Genomic DNA, 21,122 nt, shown 5'->3' with positions numbered 1-21,122 from the left:
AGACATCATGAATCAGGTGACATATATTAGAAAGAATGGGATTTGTGTCACATGACATTTTTAGATATTTTATACTGTCTCCTGGACTTAATTTTGTTATATGGTGTTTTCAATGATTAAAACTTTTTTCAAACAATGTAATTAGACGTCTAATAAGAGAGTAAGGTACACAATGCCCAATACTTCTAATGTCCCCAGGCTTTTAAGGAAAACAGCACACATAAATCATCTAAGAAATGAAAATCAATTACTTGAAAAGTATTATTAGAAAGACAGGCTGAGAGGTCATTATTAAATCAAGCCTACAATGTTTATATCAGGAATTCCAATCAGGTAAGAAAGTCACAAGGGTGTGTTCCAAAAAAGATAAAACCTAAGACTGTTAGAAGATAAGTAAAAGGTTTTATATTTTAGAATCTAATATACTCTATCCCAGTTGCCAGCTGTTGTATTCTCCTTTGAATATGATAGGAATACACCAAAGTCGAGAACAAAGCATTAATCTCATGTTTGTCTCATACTAGGAATAGATAAATAGAATGCCAAAAGCAAGGAGAAGGGAAATGACACAATATGCCACCTACGAATATCTATCAAAATGCCGTGTCTTGGGGCACCTGGGTGTCTCAGTGGGTTGGGCGGCCGACTTCGGCTCAGGTCATGATCTCGCGGTCCGTGAGTTCGAGCCCCGCGTCGGGCTCTGTGCTGACAGCTCAGAGCCTGGAGCCTGTTTCAGATTCTGTGTCTCCCTCTCTCTGACCCTCCCCCGTTCATGCTCTGTCTCTCCCTGTCTCAAAAATAAATAAAAAACGTTAAAAAAAATTAAAAAAAAATGCCGTGTCTTGTGGCACACTTAAGTGAAATATAAGGAGTAGGAACAGACAATACATATGTAATCTCATGAATATGCCATTTGGGAAGGTGGAAAGGGTTACTCAGCTGGAAATAGCTTTGGCTTGATCCTGCTTCCCCTCAAGCCCCGGTTCTATTTCTTCTCTACATATGTGATAGAATTTCATATTTGCAAATACGTGGTATACGCTCACTATCTATGTTTAAAAAGTCATTGTACAAAAGTCGTTATGTTACAGGTCCATACACAAAGAATAATTATTCAAATAACATAGTACTGTATCAAGCACAAAATCTAAGCTTCCCACTTTCCCTCCCTTTAAACTCAGAGGAAACTTTCTGCAGTTTAAAATTTATTATATATTTGTCTAGATAGTTCTAAATAATCTCCTTATAACCCTATTCCTTCATATGGCAAATTTGCACAAAACATATTGACTTATTATGAAAGGTAGGAAATTTAGCATACTTCCATTACCCATAACTTTCCCCCAATTTTTAGTACCCAAAATACAGTTTCTTACATAAGATACTCATATGCACATGTCTGCATCTATACATAAATGTTTCCATATTATTCTCAATTGATATATATGTATTTTCAGATTTACCAATTTTTTTTGGCTTGATACATATAGGAGATGTTCCCAGTTCTTCACCCCAACCTGTATCAGTGCCCTTAGTAATGTGAATTTGTGGTTACTCTTGTCAGGAGATGGTATATTACCGCCCCCCCCCTGCAAATCTTGAATCTGGTCTGGACTTGCTATGGTCAATAGAATGTGGTAGAATTTGTGGTGTGCCAGGTGGGAATCTAGATCTCAAGGTCTTGTGCAGCCCCTGATCTTTCTTTTGGACAAGAAATTCATCATGAGAATAAGTCTGGCAAACAGGCTAGATAGGAAGGACCTTGTGGAGAAGAGCTCAGTTGTCCAGCTGGCACTGTATCTGACCAGCTTATGGTCAACCCCCGATATTTAAGTGGGCTGAACCAAGATCAGAAAAAATGACTACTTGAGCCACAGTTGTCCAAAGGAGCCTAGTCATTACCAGAAAAATGATCCGGTGGACTCTAGGTTTGTGAGTAAAAATAAATATTTGTGTGTGATAACACTGAGGTTTGGGTGGTTGCTTCTTATGAAGAATCATCTCTAAATTCAATAACTCCTCTATGCTCAATATCTTTCTCTATTCTTTTCATTACATTTCTCAATAATCATGACATTTTAAAGCATTTCTGAATGTTTTTAAGTTCTAATTTCATTCTAGAGTTTATTTTCATTGCACATTAGGGTTAGTTCCATTCTTCTTGAAGTCCAAGCTTCTTCCTTCTTGAATTGTTTTTTGTTTTTTGTTTTTTTGTTTTGTCTTTTTACTGAGTGCATTCTCAGGCAATTTTTCACAAAATTATAAGAAAAATTTACTGAGTTTCCCATGATAAAATAAAGTCTTCTTTTTATCGTTATACTATATTGCTATGTTGGATGAATATATAATTCTACATTTTAAATAATGTTCTGATAAGTATTAAGATAATGTCTTGATATCTCATGTTTTAATATTCTTTTTTTAAATAAATAGTTTAAGGTAATTCTGGCCATCAATTGACTTAATTTAGCTACATTTATGATTTCTAGGGGCTTTTGTAATCTTCTCTTTATCTTAGATGTCAGGGAATACCATGAGTATTTGTTTGGGTTTGTATTTTTTTATCATTATTATTATTCATTGAAGTTGTTCTTGGGTAAGCTTTTGCCCTCTAAATAACTTTACGTTCCCCTCATTTTTAAAAACAAATAATGTGTTTTTCTCTCCATTAAAAACTATTTTGTACTACTAGAAAGCATATGAAAATTTTCTTTATTTTGTTTGTTTTGGCTCTGCTGGATCAATTTGCAATTCTGCAATATCCATTTAGTTTTATTTTTTTGGAATTTTTTCTTCTCCTCCCCCCTTTTGCCTTCTTCTGGAATGTTTCTTTTATCCTTTGTATGGAATATTTTCTTTCATCAATTATCATTTAATTTCTGCTTTCCCCCTATTTATTTTTAGCCCAGATTATATTATAAAAGGAAATAGAATCTCATTGAAAATAATCATTGATTTTCTACTTTCCTGGGAGTCCTGGATAAGTTGTTTTTCCTCTGTGTTATTTGTCCTATTTGTAGACTCTTGATATTTTGCTTTGTATTATTTATGTTTATAAGTATATACAAGGCATACCAATTCTGTTCTTACAATTATTCTACCTTACTACTGTCTAACTTCTGGTCAGAACGTGCCGAGTGGAATTCACATTAGGATGTATAAGAAGAGCATAAGTGAGAAGGCTAATAACCCTTTCCCTGCCAAAATAATGACAATTTTACTTTGGGAATATAACTCATATTTTGGGGGCCCCAGAGTTGGACAAATTAAATATACATTTTTTTTAAATTTTATTTTGGAGCAAATCCTCTACTGAACATAGAATTATGGGAAAATTGAATAAAGCTGGCCAACCCACTCAACTGCTGCAAGATTAATCATCTAGTCTATCAGCCTGAGTAGTAACACTTTCCTCACACTTGCTCTTAGTTTATACTGACTAGGTCAATATGAAGAAGGGAGGAATTGAGGGATACCTAACATGAAAATAATGCTTCCATATGAAAAATGAACGACTCACATAACCACTTCAACATTTTCTTCTGTAAACTCTGAGTTGCTGTATCTGCCATTCGACCTTCAGTAATCCATCTAAATCTTCCTCTGCCGATATCGAACCTCCTTCCTGCAGTCAGTGCCTTGGGTAAGTTTTTGCTTTTGAGGAAGGGAGGAAAGAAAATGTGTGTGCTCACTCTGCCATTTTTCTTAGAGTAATATTCTCTACTTAACTCTTGGTCATATGCACTCTATCCACAGCACTCTACGATGCCTCACCCTAGTTTTATACTGCCTTTGAGGGTCTGATTCTATTTGAATTCTCGCCAGAGTGGTGAATAAGAAATGACTTCCCTGTTCAAAAAAAAATTACCCCCATAACCTCTACCACTCTGGAAATGGGATGATCTTCAAATGGGATAATCTGATTAGCTTTTGCTTACTCTCTTGTTTACCATAAATTACATTGCTCTGGATGTTGAACTTGACGTATGTTGGTACCCTCTTCAATTAAAGAAGGATCTCTCAGTATAGAGAGTCACGTATCTCTGTTCCTTTGCTGAAGCTAAAACCCCATGCCTGTTCTCATTCTTTTGGTGCTTCACACAACACATGGTAAGACACAGGGAGATTTAGTAGAAAGACTACATACTGAGTTGTGACCACCTCTGTCCCTACTTCCAATAGAGGTCCCCAAACAGAACAGTTTGACAATTTAACACTTAACTCTGAAGGAAAGTTCAGGTTGCTTATCTAAAAAAAAAAATTCAAATAATTTTCTGCGAGAGACTGGAAAACTAATTTGGGCTTACCTATAAACAACCTGACTGTCATTCTGTATCCAAGCATAGTGGTCAGCATCTTAGACTATCATCCTAAAGGAAATCTGAAAGTTGACAAAATATGATGACATATATGGAATATAGTCATCTCTCTTTGTTCTTAAAAGTAAATGAATTTATGATAATTGCCAAATATTTGAGAAATGCTGAAATATAAAATTAAAATAAAATATAAGATAAAAATAGGAGAAATGTCTTTGAAGCAATCTGCAAAAGAGTACATACAAATACTTTTTAAAAAGCAGATGTTACATGTTAGTATAAGAAAATTTCCTGAGTTGAAGAAAAACACAAAGCTTCAAATTGAAAGTACCTGGTAAGGTAAGTACCTGCATCTACCTGGTTAGATGCAATGAGAAAGTGTATAGATAGGTAAACCCCAGGTGAAATTTCAGAAAATGAGATACATAAAAATCCAAAACGCTTCTAGAAAGTAAACAAGTTTACCAGCAAACCAATATGCATCAGACTGACATCAGAGAGATTAAACCTGCTTGATGGGCAAAAACAATGAAGCAACACCTTCCACGGAATGAAACAATGAAGCAACACCTTCCACTGAATGAAGGACATGACTCACAATTAGTCAAGATATTAACCAAACATAGGAAAGGAAAAGAGACTTTTTTTTTCACTTGACAGATTCATAAAATTTACCCACAGTTTACTAAGAGAGTAAAGTAGTAAGACACATGTAATAAATAAATCAATCAATAAATTAAGTAAGTAAACCAGGAAGATGACCTAGTATCAGTATAACAACCAGTATAACAATCAGTATAACAGTATAAAAAACCCAGCAAGCCAGTTAAAGAACAGCCCAGAATAGCAATTCCCCTGAAGGCCTTGAGCAGGAGGGTATATATTTAAGTAAGCAGATTGCCAGATATCAATGAGGTTCTTAAAGAGTGTTTCTGAGGGGTGCCTGGGTGGCTCAGTCGGTTAAGCGGCCGACTTCGGCTCAGGTCATGATCTCACAGTTGGTGAGTTTGAGCACCGCGTTGGGCTCTGTGCTGACAGCTCAGAGCCTGGAGCCTGTTTCAGATTCTGTGTCTCCCTCTCTCTGACCCTCCCATGTTCATGCTCTGTCTCTCTCTGTCTCAAAAATAAATAAACGTTAAAAAATTAAAAAAAAAAGAGTGTTCCTGAGACTTTGGCTCACTTGAGGCTATGAACTACTATGCATAGAATATAGGAATATTAAGTTGTCTCTAGGACATAGTAAGATAAAAACAGGTATGGTCCAAATATGAAGAACTTGGTCCAAATTAGTATATGAAATAAGCATACTACTAAGAGGTATAATAATATTGATGTTATTCAATGCATGGAACCAATAACAAGCTGGAAGACACTGCAGTAATGAAAAATAAGACACATGTCTTCTCCCAAGATTAAAATTTTTTTAAAAAGTTACATAAGACTATGCAAACTGTATTGTTCACTGTGGTTGGCCACTAGCTGCATTTGGTTATTTAAATATATACAATTAACCTGAAGAAAATACAATTTAAAATTCAGCCCATCAGTTTCCCTAGACACATTTCAAAATTCTCAATAAGCACATGTGACTAGTAGCTACTATACGAGACAGCACAAATATAGAACTTTTTTATTATTACAAAAATTTCTATTGAGCAGTACTGAGATAGAGTGTTATACCACTTACATAAAATTTGAGACATGCAAATCAAACTGTATATTTTAGGTATATTCTTTAGCTTAGGCTGGGCTACTGTAACAAAATACCATAAACCCAGGGGCTTAAATGACAGACATTTATTTCTCACTTCTGAAGTCTAAGATCAAGACATCTGTAGATTCTGATGAAAACCCTCTTCCAGGTTATGGATGCCTTTTTGCTGTATTCTCATGTGGCAGAGAGGAAGGGGGGACTCTGGTCTCTTCTTCTTCTTAGAAGGACACTATCTCATTGGGGGGCTCAATTTTCTCATGGCATCTAAACCAAATTGTTTCCCAAAGTCTCTCCCTCCAAATACATCACAATAGAGATTAGAGCTTCAGCATATGAAACCCTATGGGGGTTCACATTCAGTCCATAGCATTCTACCCCCGCCTCTCCCCCCAACAAGGCACATCCTTTTTGCCTGCAAAATACATTCATTCCACCCCAATAGCCCCCACACATCTTAACTTGTTCCAGCATGAACTCTAAAGTCCCAATTCCAAATCTCAGCTGAATGTCATCTAAACCAAATCTGGGTGATTCATAGTGAGGTTAGCCCAACCCCCAAGTCTTTGGTCAAAGTCCACTTGGCCTTTTAACAGAGGCACTGGCCCTGATCACCTTGGCGCCACCTTGGGGGCTCATTGCTCCCTTTTCTTGAAGAACGGTACAAGTTACAGCAGAATAGAATAGTTTAGCTTCAGGTCCTGCTGAGTCTGAGTCCCATAGCCTTCTTTCGGTCCATAGAATGTCTGCCCCCTTCAATTCAAAAACTGGCAGGCTCCTGATGAAGTGTCTGACTCAGTCCCTGGTACACACCCATAATAACCTGCTTATCAGATGGTTACTAGGCCACACCTACGTGTTCTCCTAAGAGCATACTTTCTCTCTGACCCTCTCTCTCTCTCTCTCTCTCTCTCTCTCTCTCTCTTTCTGTGTGTGTGTGTGTGTGTGTGTGGTAGGATAGACTGAAATTTTTCCAAATCTTTAAGTTCTGATTCCTTTTTGCTGAAAAATTCCTTCTTCAACCCATTTCTCTCTTCTGGCATTTTATACTAAGCAATCAATGAGGGGGCCTAGCACCTCCTTCAAAACTTTTTTTAGAATTCTTCTCAGTGAAAGATTCACTTCCATCACTTGCAAGTTCTCTCTTCCATAAAACACTAAAACACAATTAAGTCAAACTCTTTGCCACTCTATGGTGAGGATTGACTTTCATTCATTGTCTAATAACATGTTCCTCAGGTCCATCTGAGATCTCAGCAGAATCACCCATAAGGTCTCTATTTCTACCAATGTTCTGTACATGGCTATTTACAGGTTCTCTACAGGAAGGTGGACGTTTTCTCTATAGCTCTCCTCTTTTCTTTCTGAGCTCTGACCGGAACTGGCAGTCCCATGTTCACGGCAACCTCAGTTTTTTCTAGCATGCACCATGAGACTCTTTAAGCCTCTGCTCATTATTCAGCTTTGAAGCCATTTTCACATTTTTAGGTATTTGTTACAGTAGCACCCCACTTCTCAGTGCCAACTTCTATATTTGTCAGTTTGGGCTGTTATTCAAAATACCATAGACTGGGTGGCATAAACAACAAACATTCGTTTCTCACAGTTTTGAAGGCTGGAAAGTCCAAGATCAAAGTAGATTCTTGGTTTGACGACATTTGTTTTCTGTCCTCATCCGACCTTTCTTCGGGGAGTGCATGGGAGAAACAGAGAGCTCTGGTCTCTTCTTCTTGTAAGGATATTAATCCCACAGAGGGATCCCATCCTCGTGACCTCATCTTAACATAATTGTCACCCAAAGGGCCTACCTCCCAGCACCATCACACTGGGGATTAAGGTTTCAAGATATGGAATTTGAGGAAACACAAATACTCAATCCATGGCAGCAGATCTATATCTAAATCTATAACGTATAAAGAAATGCAAGGGGGTGATATTCACAAATTCACTGTATCAATTTATGACTTATGCTGTCATATAAATATGTCTTTATATCTAGATGCACACCCATTGTCTTTGGTTCAGCTGGGCTTTTATTAATATACGATTTACTGTAGTGTTTTGCTTTATTAAGCTTTTATTATTTCAAAAGCTCTTGCTAAAGAGTTCTCAATTCTTATGTTTTTTTTTATTATTATCCTGGAGCCATTTTTATTCTGGTTCTGATGTTTAAAACGGAGACATTTTTGCTAGAGCCTTAATTCCAGTGCCCAAAACCTGTTAGTCCCTGTTGAGGACTCTCTCCTTCCTGTTTGACTCAGTCCATGATCCCATTCATGGCATTCTCCCTGGACTCCTACTTGGGATGTTGCTGTGATTCCACCATGTCAGCGTTTGGGATGAAGAATTGTCAGTGTTTCCTGTGACAAATAGTCCTAAGATGCAAGTCCTGTATTTCACCCAAATTAGGGGGTGCCTGGGTGGCTCAGCCAGTTGAGTAGCCGACTTCAGCTCAGGTCATAATCTCATGGCTCATGAGTTCAAGCCCTGCGTCGGACTCTGTGCTGACCGCTCAGAGCCTGGAGCCTGCTTCAGATTCTGTGTTTCCCTCTCTCTTTGCCCTTACCCTGCTCACACTCTGTCTCTCACTCTCTCTCAAAAATAAATATTTTTTTTAAAAAAGAAATTGACTGGTTAGCTTATTTCCATGAGGAAAAAACCCAACTTTGTAGATTCATCACTACCTGGTTAAAGTTCATAAAAAAACTATTTTGGGATCCATCTCCAACCAAGCTGATAAGGATCTTTGTTTTAGTTCACATTGCTTCAATCTGGAACTTAATTTCTCCTTCTATTGAATACAATTTTTCCCTCAGTATCTGACTTCAGTATTATTCTCCAAGACCTTACCCAAAATATTAAAGGAATCTGTATTTCCTCAGGACAATGTTATATGTAGCTTATTATCCTATAGAACAGATCACTATTATGATGTTTACTTGTTTTCCTAGCTAGAATGTATGTTTCTGTAATGAAAGGTGTTCATACAAAGTTTACACAAAATATTTAGTAAAATGCCTGAAAAGACTGTGGGTTTTCAGTAAATGTTTACTGAAAGACTGATGAAATTCTTGTGACAACAACAAGGAGGCAAAACAACATAAGCCCCCTCCTGTGTCCTCATAATGTTCTGTTTGTTGCATAAACTTTGTGGCACAATATTGCGGATATCTCCCCAAAAGACTTGCTGCCCATTGGATATAGGCACTGTCTTATTTCTGTATGTATTGTATTATTTCTGTATGTAGTGATTGCCATATAGAAAATAAGTAATATGGAGATAACAGAATTTTCATTCTAAAAATAGGGAAAAAAACTTTTGGTATAAGGTATATACAGAAAACTTTCTGACAAATATCTCGTGACATTATTTACCAGGCAATTTGACTTTTCCATTTGCCTTTAATATGATTCAAGAGTATAGTAACATTTTGTCATTAATTATCAGAAGAAAATTCTTAGCCTATCCATGTCATTCAATGTGAAGAAGATATTTCTAAACTCTGTTCAATATTTGTTGAAATATTTTCACCCTGGCATGTAAAGGGATAAGACAAGTAGTCAGTGAATGAATATCATATAATCTGAGATGATTTAAATAGATTAAAATCCAATTGGTACTCAGCACTCATCACGAGCAAAGCACTCTGTCTTGCCCTTATTGGACATCACAAGATCAAGAAAAGATAACATTTGATTTCCCTGCCTTAATTCTATCACACTGGCAGAGATTGTCTTCATTGCCTTTGATGAAACTCCAGGGAGCATCTTAATGAAGTAAGATCAAATAAATGTTTTTTTCTGCTCAGTTATTCGTTTTTTATGCTGGTCTAACACACACAGAAAACAAATAATTATTAGAAGGTAAGTTAGATTGTGTATGTATGTGTGTGTATGTGTGTGTGTGTGTTAGACACATTCTTACTCTTTCCATGTATCACAGTATCTAAATTTGACTCATTTAAAAAAATTTTTAAAAGATAAATAGCATGCTGCTTGGGGTATAGCAGCTGCCACCTCAATCACAAATTCTGACATTTCATGTTCAGTTTGCCTAAAGTACTTTCTCGGCATAAAAGTGGGGCTTTTAATCACTCATGTGAACCCATGAGTGGATAAGGTAATAATAACGGAGAAAGATGAAGAAAAAAACAACCAGTTGGTTAAAAAAATATATAAAATTTAACAATGAATGCTGTAGCCTCAAAGAAGTGGGAAAGGATTAGAGGTGCACAATATTAGAATTTATCCTGAGAAAGAAACAAAAACAGACATCCCCTTTCCTCTTCCACTCTTCTCTCAATTTTGCAATCATGAGCCTGTGACGGGGAGAATAAAAAATAAAATGTTAGAGCTTTTGGAGCGAATAAATTGTTTTTGTTTCTATTTCTAGTTTTGTTTTAACCAGTGAGAGTTTTGGTGATGGTGAAGAGTATATCCACTTTCATTTATTTATTTTAACTTTTTTTCATGCCAGACTTTCTATATCTTGACTATGTGTTTCTAATACTTGACTATGTGTTTAAGAATGATAAAAAAAGGAAGAGAAATAAAAAGAAAGAAAGGAGAAAGGAAGAAAGGGAGAGAGTGAGGGAAGAAGGGAGGGAGAGAGGAAGGAAGGAAGGAAGGAAGGAAGGAACAAAGGAAGGAACCTTATTGCCTTCAGAGAAAGAAAAGAGTTGAATGTTAAAATTGTCAAGGGATTTGCACTGGCTTTAACTTGAAGGTGCAAAAGAGGAATTTTATGCTTCCTTTTAGGTTAACCATCCTAATTTCAAGGGTTTAATAAATCAGCTTAGTTGTAATAAAGCTTCTTAAAACATATTTCTTTCCTACTACTGCAATATAATTCTGTATCTAATTTCAATTCTTATAGTTATTTGTGCCTTTATTAATACCATATTTTATTGAAACTAGTTTTATATAAACAAAGATTAGAATACATGGAGGAATTAGAATTTCAGCATTTAATGAGGCAGTATCAAGGCATACGATTGCAAAAAAGTTTTGTCAATTTAACCAAGACATACTTAACCTCTGAATGGCTCATTAGCCCACATACTGGAATTATGATTTGCAATGGAGAAATGATAATATACTACTCTGGAAAGTCTATCTTATAAATTATCTCTCTATGGCTTGTGCTTTAATTTAGGACATCAAATAAATCCTCTGCAGGTAATATTCCTGGGGGAAATAATGATGATCACATGTAATTTTCTAAACTGGGAAATACTAGAATCCAGAAAATACATAGCCAATAACATGGTGAATAATTACTGAGATATATCCCATGTAGTTTTAAGTGATTAATTACATAGTCTTAAGACTGCAGAAGTTAGTGCCATGTTGATTCAGCTATTGCCATTTTCACCTGCCTTTGTCCTCATTAGACATTAAAACAAAACAAAACAGAACAAACCAAAACAATCAAGACAAAGCAAAAGTATAGTGTCGTAGCTAGAAACACTGGCTTTGGAAACTGAGGCCAGAGTTTGAATCCCTGTTCCACTGTTTTCTAGTTCTGTAAAGTTAACCAAGTTACTAAGCTTTCCACAAATTTAGTTTCCACAAATCTTATGTGTCATTGTCATCATCATCATCATCTTAATAGGTAATTATAGCACACAATGCTTGTACCTTTGACCTACAACATATTTCAGCTCCATTTGTAGTAGAGAGTGCCTAATCTTTCCACTAGTGTCTCACATCATAGGCCTGCTGAGACACTCAACTTTCCTATCTCTGTTCCTTATGAAAGGAAGCTTGCTCAGGTGCACTACACTCAGGGAAGACCCAAAGAATGGGGATGGGGTGAACATAAGAGTAGAGAGATTAGCCCAGGTGCAACTCCATCTTTCCTACTTTGGAAGTCCAGTTGTGTGGCATATTCTACACAATTCCTCACAGGGCCTACAGTGGGATTGAGCCTCAGCTGGCCACAGGTCAGTAATAACATCTGCTCTCATCTTTCCTCCTTCTTTATCTCATCATCTCTCTTTCTACCCTATTTCTGCTTCCTTACTCTTACTTTTTCTTGACTCATCTACCTGTATCCAATACTTGTTCTAGGTCCCAGGAGACTCAAACTAGAGAGTTGTATCTTATTATCATGGTAGTCATCATCTTCATTGTCATCATCATTGTCACCATCCTCATTTTAATCAGGATTACTTGGCGTTTATTTCCATGTTTCCCACATTATGATAAGAAAATATTAATTCTTTCCAATGAATAAAGATTTCCATGACTGATACATTTATTTGACACTTTGGAATGCAAAATAAGCAAATAAAATAATTGTGAGGGATGTATAGTGCTTCTGTGGTTGTTTACATGCCATTTAATTGAATAACATTGATCAGCATTTACATCATGCAGATTTTATAATGACTTGGCGAAGTATTATGATATTTTTCTTTCCTTAATTTAAGCTTACTCTAATGGTGAATCATATCAAATGGTTGATACCAAAAATATTTTTTCAAGTATGGAAATTCAAAGCAATTTTCAAAACACTTAATTGCAAAGATATTAAAGCACATTGGAAAACCATATCTTTATGAAACCAGTTGGTCTGATCATTTTTTCTACTCATCAAATATCCAGAATTAGTTGATATCAATTAAAAATTTATTCCAGAAGATAATACAATTATAGGGTATGAAGTATGATATAACTGGAAATGCTTATTAACTCAGATCACTCTTCCCCAGAATTCTTATGTTTCATTTGCTCAGTATATAGTGACCTTCATCTTCATTCTCATTGCTTTAAAGCATATTATCAATGCAAGTTATATTTAAATTCAGTTCTGTTCAATAAGGAAAACTGCACAGGGCTGTGCTATAATTATTTTAAATCATCAAAGCTTAATAATTTCAATTGAATCCTATGATTTAAGAGATGCAAAACCACATGACAGTAATAGCTTTGTGATAAATCAAGTTTTGACACACATAAAATTATTTGGTGTATAATAAGAACATATATTCAATACTAAAGACTATTGTAAGGAACACAAACCTCCAAAAATGTTACTTCTATCTGCGCAATAATTTCTCACACAAGGTACCTGGACTGTACCAGTACTAATCTGCATTCTTCAGATCAAAGATGAATAACATAGAATCACTTAATTTTAGCAGGTCACAATCTATTAGGGAAATAAATAAAAATAAATAGTTATAAATACATTTTATAATTTCTGTATTACATATATATTGAATCAAAACTATAACATTATAATAACTGGTGATGATCATGCAAATTTCGTGATAAGATTGAATTTGACCTGGATCTTGAAAAATAAGAAGGTACTTTCTAAGTGAAGGTTTTTGAGGAGAGAATTCCAGGTAACATAATATCATGGACAGAATATATGCAACAGGAAAAAAGAATACCATAATTAAGGCATTATCCAGTATGGTGAAATATGGTGTGAAAAACCTAGAAATATCAATTGGGTTGTGTTGTCATGGCTATTGTATTTTACAATTACATATTTGAAGTTCACTGGGTAATTAATGAAGAAGCCACCTGCAAATTATGGACAGACATCTCCTTCTATATTTAACGTCTCACTTTTAGATTTCTCAAGAAGTTCTCAAGACATTTCTTTGTTTCCTTTTCTGATCTAAAATTCTCCTGGGGTGATGATTACATAGTGACTGTCTATGTGTGGGTAACTGTGAAATTTACATTACCACTGCAATATTTTTTCCTGAAAGATAGACAGACACGATACATATCATGTAGACTTCCAGAGAAGTCTAAGAGGAATCTTAAAATAAATATGTTCAAAACTAACTCATTGACTTTATCCCTAAAATATTTTATCACTGATATTCCCCATTTCAAGAAACTACCACCACCAACACACAAACATGCACACACACACACACACACACACACACACACACACATTCAAAGGAACTGTCTTCAGTTGCTTTCTTTCTCCAACACCTTATACACTTTCCAGTCTACCAACAGGTCCTGATTTCACCATTAAAATCATCATGGTCTCTTCTCTACTTTATTTCCACTCTTACACACTTATCCCCATGACCACCCTGTCTTCTGGAAAAGTGGAAGAGCCTTTTCACTGGCCTCCCTGCTTTCACACTTCGCTTCCTCTAATCAGTTCTTCACACCAAAGCCAAAAGGGACCTTTTAGAAATGTGTTGCAGGGGTGCCTGGGTGGCTCAGTCGATTAATGTCCACCTTTGGACATTGAGATCAGGTCATGATCTTGTGGTTCTTGCGTTCAAGCCCTACGTCAGGCTCTGCGCTGACAGTTCAGAACCTGGAGTCTTCTTCAGCTTCTGCGTCTCCCTCTCTCTCTGCCCCTCCCCTACTTGCACTCTGTCTGTCTGTCTCTCTCTCTCTCTCAAAAAAAAAGAATAAGCATTTAAAAACTAAAAAAATAAAAAGAAATAAAAATGTGTTGCTTTTCTTATACCACATTCTCTCTTATTTAATGTGGACAGGCCATACCATGTCCCTGGCTGTTTCTTGGGCTCTAATTCTCTGCCGAAGTCATTTTCCTGAATATCTCTTTCTCGTGAATGAGGTGTTTGCTTACTTCTTGAGTAAGGCCTAAAATGTTCTGTCAGTTATTTTTTTCTTTTTTGAACATGGTCATTCTCTGTTTTACCAATAATTTGCCCATTGTTTTATCTTCAACATATTATTTATAATTAACTGAAATTGTCCTTTTCTACTATATTTTTATTTGCCAATTATCTTCCACCAATACCTCATTTAAGAAAAACTAGAAAGTTAACCCTATGACAATAAAACTCATGTCTGTATTATTTCACTGCTATATCCCCAGCACCAAAGAACCACAAAATTCATTGTAGAATAAAAATATATGTTTTATACGAAAACCAGAGCATCAGTGTTGCCCCAGTCAAACTTGAGGCATGAGCTTCAGAGAAAGATATTATAGCATAGTCTTCGTTTATATTGGCCAAATGTCTATAACAATTGCTGACCCACAGAAGGCATTCCATAAATATTTGTGAAACAATTGAATAGCCTATGCTAGAGAAAGAAGAGATACAGAGATAATATATTTCCAAAAACAACTATATGGTGTGGTAAAATTCAAAATGTCTTTATTCCCAGAGAGTAAACATGGGTGGCAGCTGAACGTTGAGAGTCTCTGTCTATCGCCAAATGATTTCCATTGTAAGGATAAAAGTGATCCTCTAAAAGAAGTTATAAAGTAAACAACGTGTACCATGGCTTCAGGCAAACCAAAGATACTAATGAAGAAAACGGAGAGAACTCTAGCAAAGCACAAAGACCAATGATCTACTGGGAGGCCACTTTGCCACTCTCAATGAAGAAACATAAACTTTCCCTTGAACATGCATTTTAGACAGATAGAAATGAGCACTTGCCACAACCAAAAGGATGTTAAACTATCTGACCCTACATAGTTATGTGATTTTCTGTATCAAAAATTTTTTAAAAAGGGGCGCCAGGGTGGCTCAGTAGGTTGAGCGTCCGACTTCGGCTCAGGTCATGATCTCACAGTCTGTATCGGGCTATGTGCTGATAGCTTAGAGCCTGGAGCTGCTTCGGATTCTGTATCTCCCTCTCTCTCTTCCCCTCCCCCGCTCATGCTCTGTCTCTCTCTGTCTCAAAAATAAATAAACTGTTAAAAATAATTAAAAAAAATTTTAATGGAATAGTTCAATGATGATGATGATAATTGAGTTGTCATGGAAAGTGAATGCTTTGTTCTTACCTATATCACCAACCAAATTGTTTCTCTTATCTTTATATCTAACAAATATTTAAGATGTTCTACAGATTTTATCAGAAAAAGAAGATAGCACAATCTATCTGTCAAAAGTCATCCAGGAGCATATACTACAGCAATAACTCTGCCTTGGCTTCAATTAGAAATAAAACCAGTCATTAAGCATTAAAACCACTCACTTGCCTTAATTGCTGTACTTACATGATTTCTCATTATGTTTGACTATCTAAAGACATTTGCTGATGGAGAAGGACTTTCCTCTTTATGTCTGTTCATCACCTGCTCTGAAAGTAATTTGAATTCATAGGAGAAAAAAATCGCAGTTTTTACAGCCTGATTCCCACCCAGTGTAGTTCACAAGATTGTTACGAAATACATTTTCAAAAACTTGCATAATTGAGCATTTCCATAACTTTAGACTAATTTGAAGAATGGGGTGCAAGATTTTTGTTTACTTACTTAATGATGTGGCCATAAACACAGTTAATATTTAAATATAGACAAAACCTTATCGTGGAATGTGAACTTACATAGAAAATACCTATAAGAGAGGCCGTATATGCATGCTAAGAGAAAGCTAACTTTTGTGTCAGTAGAAAAATTAGTGAGTGTACTGAGGCCTAAAGTTAGCGGCAAGCTTTTTTGGCAATGTTGGAAAAGGAATCCCCTAAGAGAAAAATAACACCTAGCCTCTCTGGCCAAGGATCAGAATTGCAGAAATAGGGATGATGGCCAAATTAGACAGTATTATTAAAGTGATGATGTTAAGGTATGGTAGCCATTTTCTGGAACGTAAAATAGTCTCTGGAGAGGTGACAATATTTGAGATTTCCTGGAGTATTGTTCCATCCATATCTCCATGGAATGTGTTCGCTTATTTTAATGCTGTTTGTTTTTTTTTTTTTTTTTTTCTCTTGAGGACTTGATATAATGTTTACTTTTTGTATTGAGCCACTTAGGCCAACTTGCCTATGATAATCATCTGGTCACTTAGAAAGATTGACCCATGCAGTAAGAATAGAGGCAGCAAGATCTCAGAAAGTGGACATTGAAAGCACATAATTCAAGAACTGGACCATGTGAAATTTTTAGGGGAGGTCAAGTCATACCAATTACAGGAGAACAAGGGAACTATGATAGGATTAAAAAAACATATTGAGTTCTGAGATGCCTGGGTAGCTCAGTCAGTTAGACATCTGACTCCTGTTTTCCGCTCAGGTCACGATCTCATGGCTCATGGGTTCAAACCTGTGTTGGGATCCGTGATGACAGTGTGAAGCCTGGTTGAGAGTCTCTCTCCGTCGCCCTCTGCCCCTCCCCCCCACTAACACTCACTCTCTCTCACTCTCTCTCTCAAAATAAATAAATAAACAAAAATAAATAAATAAAAGTGAAAAAAATATATCGAGTTTAAATAAGTACTGCATTGGTTTTATAAGCCTTAAAACTTTGATTATTTAATCCTTGAAATAATCCACGCATATTAGGTAATTGAAAAACTACAGAACTCAATGGTGATTTATACAATGAGCCATTAGTGGAGCTAGGATTTCATCTTAGGTTTATCTGATTCCAATTGTCATTCTCTTTTCAACATTCAACACTGACTATTGCCCATAGCAATCACATATGGTCAGGAAAAAAGTCATACATTTGAAGTAAAATAACATTACTTAGCCATGCAAGAATGTGGTATTATAGAAATAATAGAAGGAGACTTTCTGGAATCAGAGGGTATTTAACAATGCATTTTGTTCCTAGGAGGACTACATGATTACTGACTATACTTACTTTGGAAACATTCTGATTACAAATCTGTGAGAGATAGCTATCATTTATTTCCCCAGGAAAGTCTTTAGAGACTTGCTGTAGGCTATTTCCAGTGAACCTTCAGGGAACCTTCAGGGAACCTTCAAGGAATACTATTTCAAATTGTTTGAGGTATTTTTTTCATCAATTAATATCTTATATATTAGGGACAGTAATACATGGAATTCATATGCTAATATTACAAATTCAAAACATATTATATTGAACAGAAAATTTTATTTGAAATAAGTTGAGGAACATGTGGGTGGCGCAGCTGGTTGAGTATCCAACTCTTGATTTCAGCTCAGGTCATGATCTCACTTTGTGAGATCAAGCCCTGCACTGGGCTCTGTGTGCTGAAATGGGAGCCTGCTTGGGATTCTTTCTCTCTCTCTCTTTCTGCCCCTCCCTTGCTTGCATGCACATACGCTCTCTCTCTCACTCAAAATAAATAAATAAACATAAAAAAACAAGCTTTACTTACAAAAAAAAAGAAAGAAGTTTAAACCATAATCTACATAGCAAATTCTGTAGAACTAATGGAATGACTTGAAATATTCCATACACATCAATTCATGTCTTCGTCCTCACAAGGTTGCTACTGTCTAGTCAAGCAAAGATTTTTACTGAATTTTAATCCAACCTGACTAATGGACATGGGTAACCAATGTAGCAAGTCTGAGCTAACCTCATATTAACTCCAACGTGACTGAAATGACTGGGCAGCTGAGATACTAACCAACAGTTATCAAGAGAAAAATGTCTTGAATACATGGCCTGAGGTTGCATCTCAATGAGGTATGAAAATTAATTAACTGGGTCATGAAATTAATAAATGATAAACTTGGCAGTTTTAGAAGTACCTAAAGAGTAACTCGCTTTTAGTTGTCAAATGAATGTGACCAGCACTGGCTGGGTTCATTGTTCCTGGAAATACTTTGGATGATTCCATGAAATTAAAAGTATAGGTAGCATATAGGTAGCATTGATATCAATATTACCACAGAACCATTTAAGCCTACTTACAAGTTTGCATTTTTCATCTTAAGACAAATAACCCCACACTGCTTCATAAAAGGAGAGAGTATTTGCTGTGTAATAAACTACAGGATGGGAGTGAGCCAGTTACAGTCACTAGAGTTAGCCAATTAACATCAATGTTGCATAGGTTTTTTCATGCAAATTGTCAACAAAAAGAAGCAAAATCGCTTCAGTATGTGAACCTCATCATAGAAAAGTCATTTAAAAGGAAATATAATCAACAAGGAAAGGAAATGGCATTTAAATGATACTGCTTCGTGCAATGTAACACATTTAAAATACAAGGAATGTCTTCACGTTTGGAACAAACTCTCTATAAACACTGACAGTAGAAGAATGGAAAAAACAGCCTTGAATACTGCAGTAAATATGAAGTTAAGACACCACAATTGTTGGAATATCTAGACTGATCTGTGTGTCTAATTCGAGGAGAGAAACAACTTATCCCCGAGGCTAATAACAATAATTTTGGTGGAAAAGGGCATTCATATTCATAGTCAATAAGTCAAACATAAAAAAAAAAAGGAGTGAATAGGAGAAAAACATTGATGAATGAAGCCCTAACACTTTTTAGATTTTCAAATATATAAATATTGAGTAGGTATATGCCATTATAAGGGGTTTTCATCATCAAGTAAAGGAAAACAATTGTAATTATTATGGGATTATTGACATTATCATCACTTACATTGATGATTAAATGAGGAGTGTCGTTTTCCAATCCTTTCTTAAAAAAAAGAAATCAGAGCATTTGTCATTTGATATGCACAATCATAACCCTCAACATCACAAAAGTAGTTAAAACTTAGTTTTAAAAAATGCATTTTGGAAATATAAGAGTGTTTTTCTCTCTGTATCCTCCTGTCCCACTGTCTTTTGGTGTATACATGTATACTTTAGGTACTCAGAAAAGAATAACCGACTTTTTTTTTGACACATTAGCATTAGTGAAATGTTCTAGCAGGCCTCCCTTCTTTTCCCCACAGATGCCATGCACTTATTTTTATGAAATACACAAAAAGAAGACAAATCAAGCCTACAGAATTTTTCCAGCAAACTCATTTATTACCTTGGGGCAATGGGAATGGAGGGAGAGGAGAAAATGTTGTTCTACGACTTATTTAAATAATAAACACATTATCGTTAATTATTTTCTTTATATTTTTAAATTTTTAAGTAGGCTCCACACCCAGCATGGGCCTTGAACTCACTACCCTGAGATCAAGAGTCACACGTTCTGCTGACTGAGCTAGCCAGGCCCCTCCAAACCCATTTTCTTTAGTGTGGCACCAACACTAGCATGGAACAGACTTTGTGGGGTTGAAGAGACCACAGTGCGAATCTTGCCTCTGCCTCTTTTCAACTATAGGGTGGGGCAGACTCACAGCCTGCAGAGGGCATAATCTTCCCTGTAAGTGATTGATTGTATTGTCAACAATCTCCTAACAATTAGTTTCACATTACTTTCTGTGATACTGGGAAAACAATGGCTACTTTGCATTTTTGCCATCCTGAAGAAATAATAATTTGGCTATGTTTTATAACCTGTGATGTGAGAACAGGAAATTAAGAAGAAATTCTTTTTCTTTTTCTTGTTTATTTATTTTTGAGAGAGAGAGAGAGAGAGAGGAGAGAGAGAATGAGCAGGGAAAGGGACAGAGAGAGAGGGAGACACAGAATCTGAAGTAGGCTCCAGGATCTGAGCTGTCAGCACAGAGCCTGACTCCAGGCTTGAACTCACGAACCAGGAGATCATGACCCGAGCCTAAGCTGAACACTTAACTGACTAAGCTGAACACTTAACTGACTAAGCCACCCAGGAACCCCTTAAGAGAAATTCTGAATGTGTCAGTGTTGCTTTGGTGGCTGTGGTTTATAGTCTGGCTCATGGTAAGAGTGATCACCAAAGGTGTAGAATTATTTCTACCGTGCAGGAAGTATATATCCATGGTTTAAACATCCTTAACATTATTGTTTCATGCTTGAGATATTGGTGTTTCTGCAGTGTAAGTTCTTTGACAACTTCATTTTTTTCCACCACATAATTTAAATTAGGTTTAGTTTTTTGTTTTTTTTGTTTTTTTGGTTTTTTAGTTTATTTTAAAAACTTGATACAGTAGTATAATCCTTAGGTCAATATTATGTACATGTAATTCAGTAAAGTGATTTATAATTAGTTAAATTTTCTCTCTATTTTTGGATGTATTTTGCATTTATAAATTTGTATAATTGGTTTTTTAACTTGCCTCATGTTTCTTGAATATATTGGCTGCTGGTATGTTTTACAAGGAATCAGCTCCTATTTATTCATCGGTGCTCCTATTTGTCAGAAGATCATGATTTTTAATATTATTTTCTAATATTTTAATTCAAATTTGGCTTTATTAACCAAATTTTTATTTTGGTTTTTCTTTTCTTTTTGTTTTTCTTTTTATTTTCTTTATGTTATTCTGTTTTTGTTTTATTT

This window comes from Panthera tigris, chromosome A1 (genome assembly GCF_018350195.1).
Source record: "Panthera tigris isolate Pti1 chromosome A1, P.tigris_Pti1_mat1.1, whole genome shotgun sequence".
Classification (NCBI taxonomy): domain Eukaryota; kingdom Metazoa; phylum Chordata; class Mammalia; order Carnivora; family Felidae; genus Panthera; species Panthera tigris.
The sequence above is the reverse complement of the archived record's forward strand: the minus strand, read 5'-3'. Positions refer to the sequence as shown.